The sequence below is a fragment of the Bos mutus genome, chromosome 2 (genome assembly GCF_027580195.1).
Source record: "Bos mutus isolate GX-2022 chromosome 2, NWIPB_WYAK_1.1, whole genome shotgun sequence".
Lineage (NCBI taxonomy): Eukaryota > Metazoa > Chordata > Mammalia > Artiodactyla > Bovidae > Bos > Bos mutus.
Genome location: NC_091618.1, coordinates 88,920,358 through 88,940,213, shown reverse-complemented (window position 1 = coordinate 88,940,213; position 19,856 = coordinate 88,920,358).

Here is a 19,856-nt window from a genome sequence, read left to right as displayed (position 1 = left end):
TACCCTCAAGATCCACCCATGTTGAAAATGGCAAGATTTCCCACTATGTGTGTATGTGTGTGCATACATATATATAATCTCACATTTTATTCCTCCATCAATGAACACATAGATTATGTTCATCTCTTGGCTATTGTTAACAATGCTGCATTGACATGGCAGGATGTAGCTATCTATCTGAGATAGAAATTGCATTTCCTTTGGGTATGAATAAATACCCAGAGTAGAATTGCGGAATTATATAGTAGTTATATTTTTAATTTTTTGAGCAATGGCCATACTGTTTTCCATAGTGGCTGCACAAATTTACATTCCAACCAACTATGCATGAGAGTTCCCTTTTCTCCAAATCTTTTATCAATGCTTGTTATCTTTTTTTTTTTTTTAAATAATAGCCACTCTAACAGATGTGAGGTGATATCTCATTGTGGTTTTGGTTGTTGTCACATTTTTAATTAAACTTTTGAAGTATAGCATACATATTAAAAGTACACACAGAAAAGTACAGTTCAGTGAATTTTCACATGTGGAACATACCTGTATACCAGCACCCATATGAAGAAATAGAAACTGAGCAGCCCCCAGAGATACTTCATGTCCATGATGACCCTTCTAAGTTTCTACTGTCTTCAAAAGTTGCCACTATTCTGAATATTAACGATGTTTATTATTTTTTCCTGGTTTGAATTTTGTTCTATATACAGATTTTAAATATTTTAAAATTTTAATAAATTATAGTAATTTATTGTTGTTGTTTAGTTGCAAAGTCTTGTCCGAGTCTTTTGTGAGGCTCCTCTGTGGGATTTCCCAGGCAAGAGTACTGGAGTGGGTTGCCATTTCCTTCTCCAGGGGCTCTTTCCCACCTAAGGATCAAACCCGCATCTCCTGCTTCTCCTGCGTTGGCAGGCAGATTCTTTAGCAATGAGCCTCCAGGGAAGCTCATATAGTCACAGTATGTACTTTTCAGTGTCTTGCTTCTTTTGTTCAAAATTATATGAGATTTAATCATGTTGTTGCCTGCAGTGATGCCCATTTATTCTGCAGGGGAGGAAGAAGACTTTTTCTTCTACCCTTCTGAGTTCTTAGCTGAGACTCTTATAATAAAAGACAGATTAACAAGAGAAAAAAAAGTTTATTAACATGCCTACCTCATCATGAGCGATACCAGGGGAAAATTAGTAACTCTCCCAGGTGGCAGAGAATTAGGGATTAGACCATCTTAATAGGGAAAGGGAAGACAGATCTAAGCCTTTTAAGGGAGGGTGAATGGTATTTAGGAAGGATGAAGGAGCCCTTGAAGAGTAGGTGGGAGCTATGAGAGTTTGTGACAAAGTTTGTGAGTTTATGTCAACATCTAGTCCCCTCTCGTGATAAATCAATCTTCCCCAGTTGATGAAACTTCCAGGGAAGGGATTGATAACAGTTGAGTTGGTTTTGGAAGTTCTGTTTTTAGGCAGACAAGGGAGTTGGAGGAAGCATCTCTCTTCATTTACTCTTCTTGAAGTGCCTACAGCTCAAAATAATCAAGTGACATCTTTAGGGTGGCATGTTCTGAATCCCTGTGGTCCTGTTTTGGCATGGTGTATTCTGCTCCCCTTCAATTCCAATGGCTGCATTATAGGGTGCCTTCTTATTAGTAAAACTTACAGATGGGGAAACAGTGTAAACAGTGTCAGACTTTATTTTGGGGGGCTCCAAAATCACTGCAGATGGTGATTGCAGCCATGAAATTAAAAGACGCTTACTCCTTGGAAGAAAAGTTATGACCAACCTAGATAGCATATTGAAAAGCAGAGACATTACTTTGCCAACAAAGGTCCGTCTAGTCAAGGCTATGGTTTTTCCTATGGTCATGTATGGATGTGAGAGTTGGACTGTGAAGAAAGCTGAGCACGGAAAATTTGATGCTTTTGAACTGTGGTGTTGGAGAAGACTCTCGAGAGTCCCTTGGACTGCAAGGAGATCCAACCAGTCCATTCTGAAGGAGATCAGCCCTGGGATTTCTTTGGAAGGAATGATGCTAAAGCTGAAACTCCAGTACTTTGGCCACCTCATGCGAAGAGTTGACTCACTGGAAAAGACTCTGATGCTGGGAGGGATTGGGGGCAGAAGGAAAAGGGGACGACAGAGGATGAGATGGCTGGATGGCATCACTGACTCGATGGACTTGAGTCTGAGTGAACTCTGGGAGTTGGTGATGGACAGGGAGGCCTGGTGTGCTGTGATTCATGGGGTCGCAAAGAGTCAGACACGACTGAGCGACTGAACTGAACTGAACTGTCTTCTGTGTAGTTACTAGATAGTTAAATCCTGGAGTCAGTTGCTAAATGATTGTCCACCCTTCTTGTTTTTGTCCATATTCATGTAATTCAGCTGCCGACCTCCAAGATTCAAATGCTTGCCTAACTTCCTCAGTGTTTGTAGGTCTTTTTCCCCCTTTATTCTATCACCAAGGGATAGGGATATTTGAAACTTAATTTTCCCACCCTGTATAACTATCTGCAGTAATATTGAAGAGGGAGCATCTGCTCTAGTCTTTAGAATTTTCCACACTAATGTGTGAAGAGAGTTGTGAGCCATGGCAAATAGCTGATGAGCGATGGCCTGGGAGGGAACGACTGGGTTGGGTGATAGGGCTTTGCTTCTCCTGCTTTGATTGCCAGATGTCAGGAAGTCAGCCATGATTTTTGACAATGGTACATTCTTCCTCATGATAAATGGTTATGGAGGCCAAGATTTGAAAGAGTAAGGGGTGATTCACAGTAAGGTTCTTTGGGAGAGAAATACTGAACCTCCTCCCACCTCCAGTATCATCCCATTTTTTCAAGCAAAGATGACTCAGCCTTCTGAATGTGAGGGCTACTGCAAATTACTTTTAGCCTTTGCCTATGCTGAAGGTTTCAGTCAGTCCTGGATAGTAGTACTTAACTATGCTATGATAAAGTTTGATGGCTCCTGTAAATGCACACATTAGGGTACATAAGGCATTTGGTGTCTGGCACTTAGTAAGTACTCAAGAATCGTGGTTGTCATTGCAATTATTGGCAATTGTTTTGTGCCAGCTGAGGGTCCAAACTTGCTGGACTCTGTTGTGAGGTTAATCATTACCAGGTTGTTAGATAGCCGGAAAAGCCTGTTAGCTGAACCTGGCTGGGTTCGGCCATAACTCAGGCCTCCCTTTCTGCCTCACTGCCTGTAGGAAATAAGGAGTTCAGGGTGTGGAACAGCATTCTCACTGGCTGCCTGTGTGCTCCCAGCTGCACCTCCAAAAGGGAAGCCAGTGCCAGCACACAGAGCAGAGGCTCCGGCCATCAGATGAGAAAGCCGCTGCAGAACTCAGGTCCCCAGGCCAGAGTCTGGAGGCGCTGGGCCAAACGCGCTTGAGTGGGGGTCACGTGGCTCTGTAGGGCGTGACTGCAGAGCAGGTCTCTTACAAAAGGAAGAGCTTCATGGGTTCCCTGCCAGTATGCTACCCCACAAACAGTATTTTGCTCTATCTGCTCTTTTCTTCAGCTTCAGACATCAGAGCATTTCACCCCTAAAAACCTCAGAATGCAGCTCCTAAAAATCGGGATATTTCCTCTTCCTTGCAATAGACAATAGCACACCTGAGAATGATGTTAGTGATGGTTTTACCATGTAGTATCCAGTCTTTTCAAATCTCCATACTCATTGAAAAATGTCTTAGTGTTTTTTCAACATTAGGATCTAATCAAGGTTCATGAATTGCCTTTGGTTATGTCTTTTTTTTTTTTTGTCCATTTTGACTTTTAACAGCCGCCACGCCTGCTTCTTTAACATTTTGGAGAGTCCAGGCTAGTTGTCTTGGAGAATGTCCCGCATTATGTGTTTCTTAAAGGTTTCCACATGAATCATTTAGTTTTTCTTTAGCATTTCGTATACACTGGAAATTAGTTTTAGAAATGTTAGCAGATTCAGGTTAAATATCATCTTAGTCCACTTACTCTGCTCTAACAAAAATCCTGTAGACTGAGTGGCTTATAAACAACAGAAATTTCTCACAGATTTGGAGGCTGGAAGTCTGAGATCAGGGTGCCCCCGTGGTTGGGTGGGGCCCCCTTCTGGGTTGCAGTAGGCCTGCTTGTACCCACACATAACAGAAGGGGCAGTGAACTCTGTAGGGTCTCTGTTGTAAGGGCACTAATCCCACTGATGAAAGCTGTGCCCTTTTGATCTAATCATCTCCCAAAGGCCCCACCTCCAAATACCATTACCCTGGGGATGAGGTCTCAACATAGGAATTTTGGGTTTGGGTACAGACATCCAGTCTATACCAAACAGAGTCACCAAAATTACTTCATAGGTGATGCTGTGAAATTAACATCATATAATGTCCCGCTGTCTCAGTATTACTGATGCAGAGCTGATGACTGCTGGGTCTTTCCACCAGAAAAGTACATTTTTCTTTACAATTAGTAAGAATTTGTGGGCTGATTTTTGGCAGAGTACAAATATCTTGATTTCCTTAAAAGTTTTCAACCAAATTTTTACCTTCCTTTGATTCTTACCTGAATCAGCGATTACACCGAAAGTTCTAAACAGAGATTTGGTGATTCTTATATTGCTTCTGTATTGAGCTGCTGGTGAGTTTTCCTTACTCACCCTTTTTCTGAGTATCACTATAGATTTGTGGATTTCTTATGGCCATTCTTTTTGATCCTCTGGATGACCTTCTTGTTGAAGGTTAATAGGAAATTGAGGTTGTTAGTTGACAAGTTCTGCTTGTGTAAGAATGATAGTGGTGTCCTTTAAAGCAATTTCTTAACTATAGACAACTGGCCTAAAAGTTGGTTATGTTCAGAAGTATTTAGGATGCTCAAGAAATCAGGGTGGATTTGTGGGATGAGGGAGGGTAGTTCTCTTTAAGAACCAGCCTTGTTTGGGACAGTGATAAAATGGTAGAGCCCAAGAGGGGATTTAATGCTGAATATTGCTAGAGCAAGGAGTAGAGTGAGGCATTCATCTAGTAACTCTTAAGTTAAGGTAACTGAAGCTTTTTTCTGATTTGAAGCATTATCCTTTCTCTAACGTTTCTGTCACTAACATGGAAGAATGACCAGACTAGTGAGGAGGAGGTAGTCCTGTTCAGAAGGCTCATCAGTGAGGATTAGAATCGCCAAAAGCAGAAAGTTAAGCTATCAGTGCCTCTCAGTTATTGCAGGCAGCCAGAGAAAGGCCCATTTAAAACAGCTCCATCAAAGTCCAGGAAGTTGCCAGGGAGCTGTGTTCAGATGGAGGCCTGAGCCTTTTGAATGCAGAGATGCACCTTAGGGGGAGGTGTTTTGATGAGGATGGAATGTAGCCCATTTTTCTCCCCAAATGAAATGTTTCCAGAATATACTCCCCCACTTGCATACACATAAACACTTCTCCAATGTTAAACAGTCTGCCCATGTGTGGGTATGTTTAATAATTATAAAACGGGGACTTTCCTGGTGGTCCAGTGGTTAAGACTTTGCCTTCCAATACAGGGGGTGCAGGTTCAAACCCTTGCCAGGGAACTAAGATCCCACATACCTCAGGGCCAAAGAGTCAAAAACATAAAACAGAAGCTATATTGTAACAAATTCAATAAAGACCTCAAGAAAAGAATTATAAAACCAGAGGAGGCTCCATCTAGAAAATGGAAAGGAGCCTATCAGTTCTCTCCCTAAGAAGAAAGGCAAGGAGGAAGCAAGCTGGTTTGGGGTTTGTGGAGATTGAACTTCTTTGTTTGCAGCCCTCCTCTCCCTAGTTGGCTCCTCCAGGTCTCTTCAAGAAAATTAGAGACACCAAGGGAACATTTCACGAAAAGATGGGCACAATAAAGGACAAGAATGATAGGGACCTAACAGAAGCAGAAGATATCAAGAAGAGGTGGCAAAAATACACAGAAGAACAATACAAAAACATTTTAATGACTCAGATAACCACAATGGTGTGATCACTCACCTAGATTCTCCAAGCTAGGCTTCAACAATACATGAACAGGGAATTTCCAGATTTAGAAAAGGCAGAGGAACCAGAGATCAAATTGAAAACATCCACTGGATCATAGAAAAAGCAAGAGAATGCCAGAAAAAAACATCAACTTCTGCTTCATTGACTATGCTAAAGCCATTGACTGTGTGGATCACAACAAAATGTGGAAAGTTCTTAAAGAGATGGGAATACCAGACCACCTTACCTGCCTCCTGAGAAACCTGCATGCAGGTCAAGAAGCCACAGTTAGAACCGGACATGGAACAATAGACTGGTTCCAAATCGGGAAAGGAGTACATCAAGGCTGTGTATTGTCATCCTGCTTATTTAACTTCTATGCATAGTGAGTGAAGTCGCTCAGTCGTGTCCAACTCTGCAACTCCATGGACTGTAGCCCACCAGGCTCCTCCATCCATGGAATTTTCTAGGCAAGAGTACTGAAGTGGGTTGTCATTTCCTTCTCCAGGGGATCTTCCCATCCCAGGGATCGAACCAGGGTCCCAGATTGTGGGCCGGCACTTTACCGTCTGAGCCACCAGGGGATCAACCGTATATGCATAGTACATCATGCAAAATGCCAGACTGGATGAAGCACAAGCCAGAATCAAGATTGCTGGGAGAAACATCAATAACCTCAGATATGCAGATGACACCATTCTTATGGCAGAAAGTGAAGAGGAACTAAAGAGCTTCTTGATGAAGATGAAAGAAAAAATGAAGCTCATGGCATCCAGTCCTATCACTTCATGGCAAATAGATGGGGAAACAATGTAAACAGTGACAGACTTTATTTTCTTGTGCTGCAAAGTCACTGTGGATGATGACTGCAGCCACGAAATGAAAAGACACTTGCTCCTTGGAAGAAAAGCTATGACAACCTAGACACCGTGTTAAAAAGCAGAGACATTACTTTCTGACAGAGGTCTGTATGGTCAAAGCTATTGTTTTCCCAGTAGTCATGTACGAATGTGAGAGTTGGGCCATAAAGAAGGCTGAGCGCCAAAGAACTGATGCTTTTGAACTGTGGTGTAGGAGAAGACTCTTGAGAGTCCTTTGGACCAGAGGAGATCAAACCAGTCAATCCTAAAGGAAATTAACCCTGGAATATTCATTGGAAGGACTGATGCTCCAATACTTTGGTCTCCTGATTGAAGAGCTGACTCACTGGAAAAGACCCTGGTGCTGGGAAAGATTGAAGGCAGGAGGAGAATGCAATGACAGAGGATGAGATGGTTGGATGGTGGTATCACCAACTCAATGGACATGAGTTTGAGCAAGCTCTGGGAGATTTTAGGAGTTTATAGGAGTGTCTTAGTTTGTGAAGCCTGCCATCAGAAAGTACTGCAGACTGGTGGGATAAACAACCACCCAGCATTCTTCTGAGGCCTCTCTTCTTGGCTTGTACATGGCTGCCTTCTCCCTATGTGTTTATGTCATCTTCTCTGTGTTTAAATTTCCTCCTCTTACAAGGACACTGCTGCTGCTAAGTCACTTCAGTCGTGTCCGACTCTGTGTGACCCCATAGATGGCAGCCCATCAGGCTCCCCCATCCCTGGGATTCTCCAGGCAAGAACACTGGAGTGGGTTGCCATTTCCTTCTCCAGTGCATGAAAGTGAAAAGTGAAAGTGAAGTTGCTCAGTCATGTCTGACTCGTAGTGACCCCATGGACTGCAGCCTATCAGGCTCCTCTGTCCATGGGATTTTCCAGGCAAGAGTACTGGAATGGGGTGCCATTGCCTTCTCCTACAAGGACACTAGTCATACTGAATTAACACCTACCCTGATGATCTCATTTTAAATTAATTACCTCTTTAAAGACACTATTTCCAAATACATTCACATTCTGAGGGACTAGGGTTTGGACTACAACATAGGAATACACACATGAACATTAATATTCCATAAAGTTGATATAGAAACCCATCCTAGTATTTAAATATTAAAAATTATCAGTATACTTATAACTTAGAAGCAAGCTGCCTGAATGCTGCTTTAGTGTACTACTTGTCCTCCCCCACCAACAAAAAATACCAGAAATAAGGACAAGAGCATCAGTTCAGTTCAGTTTAGTCGCTCAGTCGTGTCCAACTCTTTGTGACCCCATGAACTGAAGCACGCCAGGCCTCCCTGTCCATCACCAACTCCTGGACCTCACTCAGACTCACGTCCATCGAGTCAGTGATGCCATCCAGCCATCTCATCCTCTGTCGTCCCCTTCTCCTCCTGCCCCCACTCCCTCCTAGCATCACAGTCTTTTCCAATGAGTCAACTCTTCGCATGAGGTGGCCAAATTACTGGAGTTTCAGCTTTAGCATCATTCCTTCCAAAGAAATCTCAGGGCTGATCTCCTTCAGAATGGACTGGTTGGATCTCCTTGCAGTCCAAGGGACTCTCAAGAGTCTTCTCCAACACCACAGTTCAAAAGCATCAATTCTTCGGCGCTCAGCCTTCTTCATAGTCCAACTCTCACATCCATACATGACCACTGGAAAAACCATAGCCTTGACTAGACTAACCTTTGTTGGCAAAGTCATGTCTCTGCTTTTGAATATGCTATCTAAGTTGGTCATAACTTTTCTTCCAAGGAGTAAGCGTCTTTTAATTTCATGGCTGCAGTCACCATCTGCAGTGATTTTGGAGCCCCCAAAAATAAAGTCTGACACTGTTTCCACTGTTTCTCCATCTATTTCCCATGAAGTGATGGGACCAGATGCCATGATCTTCGTTTTCTGAATGTTGCGCTTTAAGCCAACTTTTTCACTCTCCACTTTCACTTTCATCAAGAGGCTTTTGAGTTCCTCTTCACTTTCTGCCATAAGGATGGTGTCATCTGCATATCTGAGGTAATTGATGTTTCTCCTGGCAATATTGATTCCAGCTTGTGCTTCTTCCAGCCCAGCATTTCTCATGATGTACTCTGCATATAAGTTAAATAAGCAGGGTGACAGTATACAGCCTTGACGTACTCCTTTTCCTATTTGGAATCAGTCTGTTGTTCCATGTCCAGTTCTAACTGTTGCTTCCTGACCTACATACAAATTTCTCAAGAGGCAGATCAAGCATAGCAATCTACAATAATTTAAAAGTACTTAACTGATGCTTTCCTTTATGTCTACATCTCTTACTCTGTATTCATATTTTAGATCTGTAGGGAGAGGAGAAATCGATCATGGTAGACACTACTCTGTAATAGCCCTAATATACTTCTCTGAGCAGAGTGTACATTGTTGCGCAGCTCCTCCATACCTCTGCGAGTCTTGCTGTGGTTTGCTCACTCACTAACATGTCTTCACAGTCACAGAATTGAAACCTTGGGCCCAAGGTTTCAATTCTGTAGCCTCACTATCTGATGCCACCTGCATCAGAATCACATGTGGTGCTTTAAACGTGCTCGTCATGGGCACTACACACTATCTAGTGCATCAGTGTCTTTGGAAATAGGGCCTGGGAACATGCATTTTAAACAAATGCATCAGGGAATTCTCAGGCAGGTAGAATTGGAGAACTACTGTGCTATTGGCAAGGCTTGCATATCGGCACCACCATGAAGTGCTGACAGTCATTTCACTTCCCAGAAGCCATTTGTAGGTAAATAGCTGTGGCTTCTGGCCTCTGCCATCTTCCCTCCGTGTTTGGTCTCCATTAGAACAGGGTTGAAATCTCCTTGACCCCACATCCCCTACTCTTTGCCTTTGGAATTATTATGCTTATTTGATGTCAGGTGTCTCTTGGGTTCATACTTCAGTGTGATGATGAGGAGCTCCTGAAACCTTCTAAGATATCTAGAAAGCAGTCAACCATGTGACACTTGCAAAGGTTTTATTTGAATGCTTAGGACCAAGGTCACTTGGAGGCATTTTTCTAATTATCTGTGGTCTGTATTCAATGTAGGCTAGATTATACCATCCCAGAATATGGTTAACTTGGCAGGGGAGTAAAATATGAACAGGTAAATTAATAAATCTTCCTTTGTTCAAAGTTGATCTTTTAGTTTCCAATTCTAATTATGTGAGCATGTCATCTTTTAGGTCTGAGAATTTCGTCTTTGGATCATTGATTCCTTGGAAAATCCTGATGTCTGGGAGCAAATCCTAGCCACCTTGCCTTCCCTCCTGCTGCTCGCTGGTAGTACCCATTCCCTTGTTGTGTCTGACTCTTTGCAATCCCATTAACTGTGCACACCAGGCTTCCTTGTCCCTCAACATCTCCCAGAGCTTGTTCAAACTCATGTCTGTTGAGTTGGTGATGCCATCCAACCATCTCGTCCTCTGTTATCTCCTTTTCCTCCTGCCTTCAATCCCAGCATCAGGATCTTTTCTAATGAGTCAGTTCTTCGAATCAGGTGGCCAAAGTATTGGTACTTCAGCATCAGTCCTTCCAATGAATGTTCACGGTTCATTTCCTTTATGATTGGTTTGATCTCCTCTGGTCCAAGGGACTCTCAAAAGTCTTCTCCAACACCACAGTTTAAAAGCATCAATTCTTTGGCACTCAGCCTTCTTTATGGTCCAACTCTCACATTCGTACATGACGACTGGTAAAACAATAGCTTTGACTATACAGACCTTTGTCAGAAAGTAATATCTCTGCTTTTTTAACATGTTGTCTAGGTTTGTCATAGCTTTCCTTCCAAGATGTAAGCGTCTTTCAATTTCATGGCTACAGTCACCATCCACGGTGATTTTGCAGCACAAGAAAATAAAATCTATCGCTGTTTTCATTGTTTCCTATTTGCCATGAAGTGATGGGACTGGATGCCATGAGCTTCGTTTTTTGAATGCTGAGTTTTAAGTCAGCTTTTTCACTCTCCTCTTTCACCTTCATCAAGAAGCTCTTTAGTTCCTCTTCACTTTCTGCCGTAAGAGTGGTGTCATCTGCATATCTGAGGTTATTGATATTTCTCCTGGCAATCTTGATTGCAGCCTGTGCCTCATCCAGCCTGGCATATTGAGTGATGTACTCTGCATTTAAGTTAAATAAGCAGGATGACAGTATGCAGCCTTGATGTCTTCCTTTCACAATTTTGAACCAGTCTATTGTTCCATGTCCAGTTCTGACGGTTGCTTCTTGGCCTGCATACAGGTTTCTCAGGAGGCAGGTAAGGTGGTCTGGTATTCCTGTTTCTTTGAGAATTTTCCACATTTTGTTGTGATCCACACAGTTGATGGCTTTAGCATAGTCAATGAAGCAGAACTAGATGTTTTTCTGGAACTCTCTTGCTTTTTCTATGATCCAACAGATGTTGGCAATTTGATCTCTGGTTCCTCTGCCTTTTCTAAATCCAGCTTGTACATCTGGAAGCTCTCAGTTCACATATTATTGAAGTCTAGCTTGAAGGATTTTGAGCATTACCTTGCTAGCATGTTAATTCAGTGCAGTTATGTGGTCGTGTATGGATGTGAGAGTTGGACTATAAAGAAAGCTGAGTGCCGAAGAATTGATACTTTTGAACTGTGGTGTTGGAGAAGACTCTTGAGAGTCCCTTGCACTGCAAGGAGATCCAACCAGTCCATCCTAAAGGAGATCAGTCCTGGGTGTTCATTGGAAGGACTGATGCTGAAGCTGAAACTCCAATACTTTGGCTACCTGATGTGAAGAGCTGACTCATTGGGAAAGACCCTGATGCTGGGAAGATTGAGAGGAGAAGGGATGACAGAGGATGGGATGGTTGGATGGCATCACTGACTTGATGGACATGAGTTTGGGTGGACTCTGGGAGTTGGTGATGGACAGGGAGGCCTGGTGTGCTGTGGTTCACGAGGTAGCAAAGAGTCAGACATGACTGAGTGACTGAACTGAATTGAAGAGTTAGCCAAGCAAGAGAAAGTCATTCTTTGGCATTATCCTTCTTTGGGATTGGAATGAAAATTGACCTTTTGCAGTCCTGTGGCCACTGCTGAGTTTTCCAAATTTTCTGGCATATTGAGTGCAGCACTTTTACAGCATAATATTTTAGGGTTTGAAATAGCTTAGCTGGAATTCATCACCTCCACTAGCTTTGTTCGTAGTGATGCTTCCTAAGGCCCAGCTGACTTCACACTCTAGGATGTCTGGCTCTTGGTGAGTGACCACACCATTGTGCTTATCTGGGTCATTAAGACCTGTTTTGTACAGTTCTTATGTGTATTCTTGCCACTTCTTGATATCTTCTGCTTCTGTTAGGTCCATACCATTTCTGTGCTTTATTGTGCCCATTTTTGCATGAAATGTTCCCTTGGTATCTCTAATTATCTTGAAGAGATCTCTAGTCTTTACCATTCTATTGTTTTCCTCTATTTCTTTGCATTGTTCACTTAGGAAGCCTTTCTTATCTCTTTGCTATTCTTTGGAACTCTGCGTTCAAATGTGTATATCTTTCCTTTTCTCCTTTGCCTTTCACTTTGCTTCTTTTCTCAGCTATTTGTAAGCCCTCCTCAGACAACTATTTTTCCTTTTTGCATTTCTTTTTCTTGGGGATGGTTTTGTTCACTGCCTCTTATACAGTGTTACAAACCTCTTCTCCATCTTTGGATGCAAAGAATATAATCAGTTTGAAACCATCTGGTGATGTCCATGTGTAGAGTCACCTCTTGTGTTGTTGGAAGAGAGTGTTTGCTATGACCAGTGCATTCTTTTGGTAAAACTCTTTAGCCTTTGCCCTGCTTCACTTTGTACTCCAAGACCAAACTTGCCTGTTACTCCAGATATCTCTTGACTTCCTTCTTTTGCATTCCAGTCCCCTGAAATGAAAAGGACATCTTTTTTTTGGTGTTCGTTCTAGAAGGTCTGGTAGGTCTTCATAGAATTGTTCAACTTAAGCTTCTTTGGCATTACTGGTTGGGGCATACTTGGATTACTGTGAAATTGAGTGTTTTGCCTTAGAAACGAACTGAGATCATTTCTGTCATTTCAGACTCTTCTGTTGACTATTAGGGCTACTCCATTTCTTCTAAGGGATTCTTGCCCACAGTAGTAGATATAATGGGCATCTGAGTTAAATTCACCCATTTCCATTCATTTTAGTTCACTGATTCCTAAAATGTTGATGTTCACTCTTGCCATCTGCTGCTTGACCACTTCCAATTTACCTTGGTTTGTGGACGTAACATTCCAGGTTCCTATGCAATATTGTTCTTTACAGCATCAGACTTTACTTGCACCACCAGATACATCCACAACTTGGCATTGTTTCCACTTTGGTTCAGCCTCTTCATTCCTTCTTGAGTTATTTCTCCACTCTTCTCAAGAAACATATTGGGCACTTACTGACCTGGGGAGTTAATCTTTCAGTGTTGTATGTTTTGCCTTTTCATAATGTTCATGGAGTTCTCAAGGCAATAATACTGTAGTGGTTTGCCATTTCCTTCTCCAGGGGCCCACATTTTGTCATAACTCTTCACCATGACCAGTCCGTCTTGTGTGGCCCAGTAGAGTATGGCTCATAGTTTCATTGAGTTAGACATGGCTGTGATCAATGTGATCAGTTTCATTTTTCTGTGATTGTGGTTTTCATTTTAAGGCTTCAGTTCAGTTCAGTTCAGTTCAGTTGCTCAGTCGTGTCCAACTCTTTGGGACCCCATGAATCGCAGCACGCCAGGCCTCCCTGTCCATCACCAACTCCTGGAGTTCACTCAGACTCACATCCATCGAGTCAGTGATGCCATCCAGCCATTTCATCCTCTGTCATCCCCTTCTCCTCCTGCCCCCAATCCCTCCCAGCATCAGAGTCTTCCAATGAGTCAATTCTTCACATGAGGTGGCCAAAGTACTGGAGTTTCAGCTTTAGCATCATTCCTTCCAAAGAAATCCCAGGGCTGATGTCCTTCAGAAGGGACTGGTTGGATCTCCTTGCAGTCCAAGGGACTCTCAAGAGTCTTCTCCAACACCACAATTCAAAAGCATCAGTTCTTCAGTGTTCAGCTTTCTTCACAGTCCAACTCTCACATCCGTACATGACCACTGGAAAAACCATAGCCTTGACTAGACGGACCTTTGTTGGCAAAGTAATGTCTCTGCTTTTCAATATGCTATCTAGGTTGGTCATAACTTTCCTTCCAAGCAGTAAGCATCTTTTAATTTCATGGCTGCAGTCACCATCTGCAGTGATTTTGGAGCCCCCAAAAATAAAGTCTGACACTATTTCCACTGTTTCCCCATCTATTTCCCATGAAGTGATGGGACCAGATGCCATGATCTTCGTTTTCTGAATGTTGAGCTTTAAGCCAACTTTTTCACTCTCCATTTTCACTGTCATCAAGAAGCTTTTTAGTTCCTATTCACTTTCTGCCATAAGGGTGGTGTCATCTGCATATCTGGGGTTATTGATATTTCTCCCAGCAATCTTGATTCCAGCTTGTGTTTCTTCCAGTCCAGCATTTCTCATGATGTACTCTGCATAGAAGTTAAAATCTCCTCCATTGAGCATCAAACATATTTCCAACTGCCTAATTTTACCCATTTTTGGGTTTTTAACCAAAAAAAAAAAAAAAAAGAAGTTAAACAAACAGGCTTAGATAACACTGTTTTGGAGCTTCCTTGGTAGCTCAGTGGTAAAGAATCCACCTACAGGAGACATGGGTTCAACCCCTGGTTCAGAAAGATCCCCTGGAGAAAGAAGTGGCAACCCACTCCAGTATTCTTGCCTGGGAAATCCCATTGGTCAGAGGAGCCTGTAGGGCTGCAGTCCATGGGGTCACAAAATAGTCAGACTTAGTGACTAAAACAGGACTTAATGACTAAATAACAACACTGTTTTTTATGCAATTATATTTTAGGTTAGTGGACCATAATGTCCCATAAGAGTCAGGAGTGGGGTCTGTTGAATGCTTCAAGTAGACTTTCCTATTCAGTCATCCTGAGATGAGGTGGCTTCTGGGGTAAGAAAACAGTTCTGGGAGACAGACTAAACTAAAAAGGGAAAGACATGCTTTCCTTTTCTGTGCCAGATACAGATGGATCCTCAAGTAACTAAAGTATTAAGATGCCCAGTGGAATTGTGGTGGTTGCAAATGTGGGCAAGGTAGGGAATGGATAAGGGTGGTGAGTGGCTGCCAGCACAGGGAGGCAGACCTTGTGGAGCGACTCTGGGCAGCCCCTTGAAGTGTCAACATCAATTACTGTATGTTGTATTATACTTGCTCTCCAAGATCACCCAACCTTTGATGAAGGTTTGTGCAAATTTGGCAGTATGGTCTCAGCTACAGAGGGCTGAAGGAGAGGATTAATGTAGCAGGGGCCATGCCTTGCCCTCTGAGTGCTGAGTGGTGTGAACGGGGGAGGGCAGTAGGAGAGCACAAGGGAGTTCATCTTGGCACAGGGGGTGGGGGAGGGGATAATAGAACAGAAGGACTTAGAGAATCAGTTCCATAGAAAACAGCACGTTGGAAATTTTTAAAAACAACTAGATTTACTCTTTGATTGTTGTCCCCAAGTCTCCTCAGAGTGGGTCTGCTGAGCATTTTGTGGATGTCTTTGGTCACAGGCAATTACATCTGTTTCTTCTGCATGGTGGTATGGGCATCATATTACCCAAGAGATCCCCTTGTAGCAGACTAGCTGAAAGTGACTTCTCCCTCTCTCTTGAGTAACCAAGTAGTGTCCAAACACCGCTTCATCTCCTAACTATCTGGCAGGAAGAAACACATGTATTGATTATAGTGCTGGTTCGCTGTGAAGACTCAAGTTAAGGATTTGTTCATTTAAACTTGGTGTGATGAAGCAAGTCAGAAAGAGAAAAATGCTATTATATATTAATGCATATATATAGAATCTAGAAAAATGGTACTGATGAACCTATGTGCAGGGAAGGAATAGAGACATGGACATAGAGAAAGGACTTGTGGACACAGCAGGGGAAGGAGAGGGCAGGACAAATTGAGAAAGAAACATTGGCATATATATATACTACCATGTGTAAAATACCTAGCTAGAGGGAAGCTGCTATATAACACAGGGAGCCCAGCCTGGTGTTCTGTGATGACCTAGAGGGCTGGGATGGGGTGAGGAGGAGGCTCAAGAGGGAGGGAATATATGTATATATTATCATATATATATATATATATATATATATATATATATATGGTTATAACTGATTTGTATTGTTGTACAGCAAAAACCAGTACAACACTGTAAAGCAATTATCCTCCAATTAAAATAAAAACAAATAAAAATATAAACTTAGTACAATATGTTTATATTAGTCATTAGGGCCTAGGAGCAACTATTAAGGAATTTGAATTTTCAAACTTTCAAATTTCTCCTTGACCTTGGCATTTGAAAACATAATTCATCAATCTGAATTCTTTACTGCTATTTCAACATCAGCTTACTAGACTTTGCCTTTTAATATAAACCTGTTAGGGTTAATCAGTGAGTGTTAAATTCTAATTCTCCACATCAGTTTCTAGAGCTCCTTTCTCCATGCCAATCGACACAAACCCTACACATAGATTATTGAAATGTGCTGAAATTTGAATGTTAAATGAGACAGTGTTTCTGAAAAATTTGTACTTGGAGTACTTTTCTGAAAAAAGTTCTTATACACTGATACTCAAAAGCTCTTGACCTTCAGGGAACAGGAGACACAGCCCTTTGGCCTAATTCAGTTGAGTCCCAGAGCTGACATTATTTATGGAAACATAAGCAGTTGGTTGGATGAATGCCCAGGGGCCTTGGCATTGTAGGTATTTAAATAAATCAAATGATCCAGAAAACTGGTATTATATGAGACCTCCTCTTGAACTGCCACCTCCCCCATACGCACAGGCAAATCCAAAGGGCAGGGAGGACCCTCATCCATTATGAGGGGTTGGGGAGGGGCACAATGAAGGGAGAGAGCCCAGCCAGGCATGCCCAGTGTTTAGTGACATGGAGACCTTGTAATATCAGGATGGGGATAGAAAGAGATCATGTCCTCCAGAAATGAGAAACACCGTTTAGATTGTGACTGGTGCAGATTTGGCTTCTAGAATCCAGGCTATTCCTCGGGACCTCTACTGAAGCTTAGCTGAAGCATAAACCGCAGGGCCAGGCAGAAGCAAGAAATCACATTTTTAATCAGTTTCTAGTTTTCATTATTCCTATCATTTTACTAAACACCTTTATCCTTGTGGCTGGCTTTTCAAAAATCTGGTTATCTTAAAGTGTCAGACATTTCACAGAAATTCTCTCCCAGGAAAATTAAATCCTCCTCGAGCATAATAAAGAAATGCAACCCCACCATCTAAACAGTCAGAATAAAGACAAAAAGGTTAATCGAATATTGACCAAATAAAGCTACCTTGTTTATTCCTTGCTTTAATATTCTTTCCCAAAGCAAATCTTATCAATCTTGCTTCTCTCCTCTCAGACAGACCAGCAAGATCAGCAGGAAATTGGAAAGCTGCATTTAAGATATTTAGGTCATAAGTCTCCCAAAGCGGAACCACATGTGTCTTCTGAGTGAGTGTAGATACTTGAAAGACTGATTAATGTTACATCAATTATCACACCAGCAACACCAGCAAACATGCCGTGAGTTACAGCTCGAATGCATTCAAAATGGACTTCACCTCCATGAGATTTAATTAAATGCTATGTATATAAACAAATCTGGAACATTCTAATTCCCTATCCCAGTTAAAGTAGCCCTGGGCTGGCAGCCTCTTACTCTGCTGCATGGCTAGGTGTTGATCGGTGAAAACTCAGAACAGCTAATGAGAAGGTCAGGCCCTCAGGGAAAGCAGGCATTTGGGGCCGTCACCTCTATTGCCTTCATTGTGTCCTTGTGGGTTGTATCCTTTTATAAACACAGCTCCCACTGTCTAGAACATGGGAACGTAATATGTTTCCCACCTCTCTTCAAAATTTTAAGCCACTGAAAATGTAATAGCTAGCCAGTTACAGTCTTATTAATTGAAATTCAAATATGATGGAATAGATTCAATGTTGAGGAAGGTTAGGATGTGGAAGGGAGAAGAGAGATCATGAGAGTTAGATGCCTTTATGTTATTAATACCACATTTAGCTTTAAAAGACCCTCAAAGGTGTGTCCTGGCTGATTATTTGGGGTCCTGATCAACCCTAGTATCTAGCCTGCCCATCATGACTTAGAAGGGAGCTGCCCTGCCTGGCTGCCTCACGGAGGGGAGAGTCAGAAAGCCCTGTTCTCCTTCCCCACTGTTGGACCGTATTCCGTGGACCAGGGGCAGGTCAAGGGCCGCAGAGTGAAAATGACATCCAAAGCAAGGAAGTGCTGAGCTGCTCAGATGGTGCAGCAGGAGCAAATGCATAAAGGTCACGAGGCAGAGAGGTGACAGAAGCCCAGAGAGCCAGAGTCAGGAAGGGTTCAAATGCCTGAATAAGCAACAGCTTGCGTCTGAGCAAACTCCGGAAGACAGTGAAGGACAGGGAAACCTGGAGTGCTGCAGTCCATGGGGTCGCAAAAAATCGGGCGTGACTTCGCAACCAAACAGCACAACCGACAGAGGGTCAGGGAGCCAGTTCTTAGGAGTAGGGGTAAAATGGCTACGGCTAAGTCACTTCAGTCGTGTCCGACTCTGTGTGACCCCAGAGACAGCAGCCCACCAGGCTCCCCCGTCCCTGGGATTCTCCAGGCAAGAACACTGGAGTGGGTTGCCATTTCCTTCTCCAATGCGTGAAAGTGAAAAGTGAAAGTGAAGTCGCTCAGTCGTGTCCAACTCTTAGCGACCCCATGGACTGCAGCCTACCAGGCTCTTCCGCCCATGGGATTTTCCAGGCAAGAGTACTGGAGTGGGGTGCCATTACCTTCTCCAGGGGTAAAATGAGAAGACATCAAAAAGAGGCATAACTGGAAAGCCATGTAAAGGCCATGCAGTGGGGGGAGGACCCGGGCTCCTTTTCTGTAAGGTCTTGAATTCCCGTGCACCTGTAGTTCCAGTCGTGCATGTGTGCTCAGTCGTGTCCGCCTTTGTGACCCCATGGACTGTAGGCCGCCAGGCTCCTCGGTCCATGGGATTCTCCAGGCAAGAATACTGGAGTGGGCTCCATTTCCTCCTCCAGGGGATCTTCCCAACCCAGGGATTGAACCTGAGTCTCCTTTACGGCAGGCAGATTCCTTACTACTGAGCCACCCAGGAAACGCAGTCTTAGAACAGACCGAGTCAGGTTCTATTCTGCCCAGCAGGCCTGCTTCCTGCCCTGCTTTGTAGCTGACTTTCTCCCCACTCCCAGCCCATGTATAAAAACTAAGGCAGATAAGCCAGGCTGATACTTTTCTGGTAGGCATATTAAAGTCTCCTTATGTGACAAGCATCAAGGGCAGTGTAGGAAGACTGTGATGAATTTACTTTTAACTGTCAAGTGCAATAGAACTGTTACCTATCAGCATCTTGAGATGCAGGGGAAAAAAAAAAAAGGATAATTAAACCCAGCCTTTCAAATAAGCATTGTTGCAAAGGTTATAGAATACTGCAGTGTTGCCAAACTTAGTGAAATCAATCTCCATTTTGTTGCAGTGTGTGTCATGCAGAGATGGTTGAAACCAACAAAATGAAAAGCATTAATAATTGGTATTAATAGCTTATATAAATTAATTTGATTATTTGCCTAAAAGAAAATTAGCCAAACAATCCATTAAATGGAGCTCTGCACTTTAATATAAAACATATACTTCCTATTGTGTTTTTTTTTAATAGGCATTTGAAATTTGAGGAAACGTAACCAATTAATGAAAAATAAGTAAGAATCTGTTTGCCAATAAAATGAAGTCAATTCTGTGGGTCCAGAAGGATCGCCGTAATGACTTCAAAATATAAAGGGTAACACATAGAATATTACTGATTGACATGACATAAAGTGAAGATAATATAAGTTCATGATTGTTTGTGGTACTTACTGACTACCAATACCTGATTCATTACTTGATTCTTCTGCA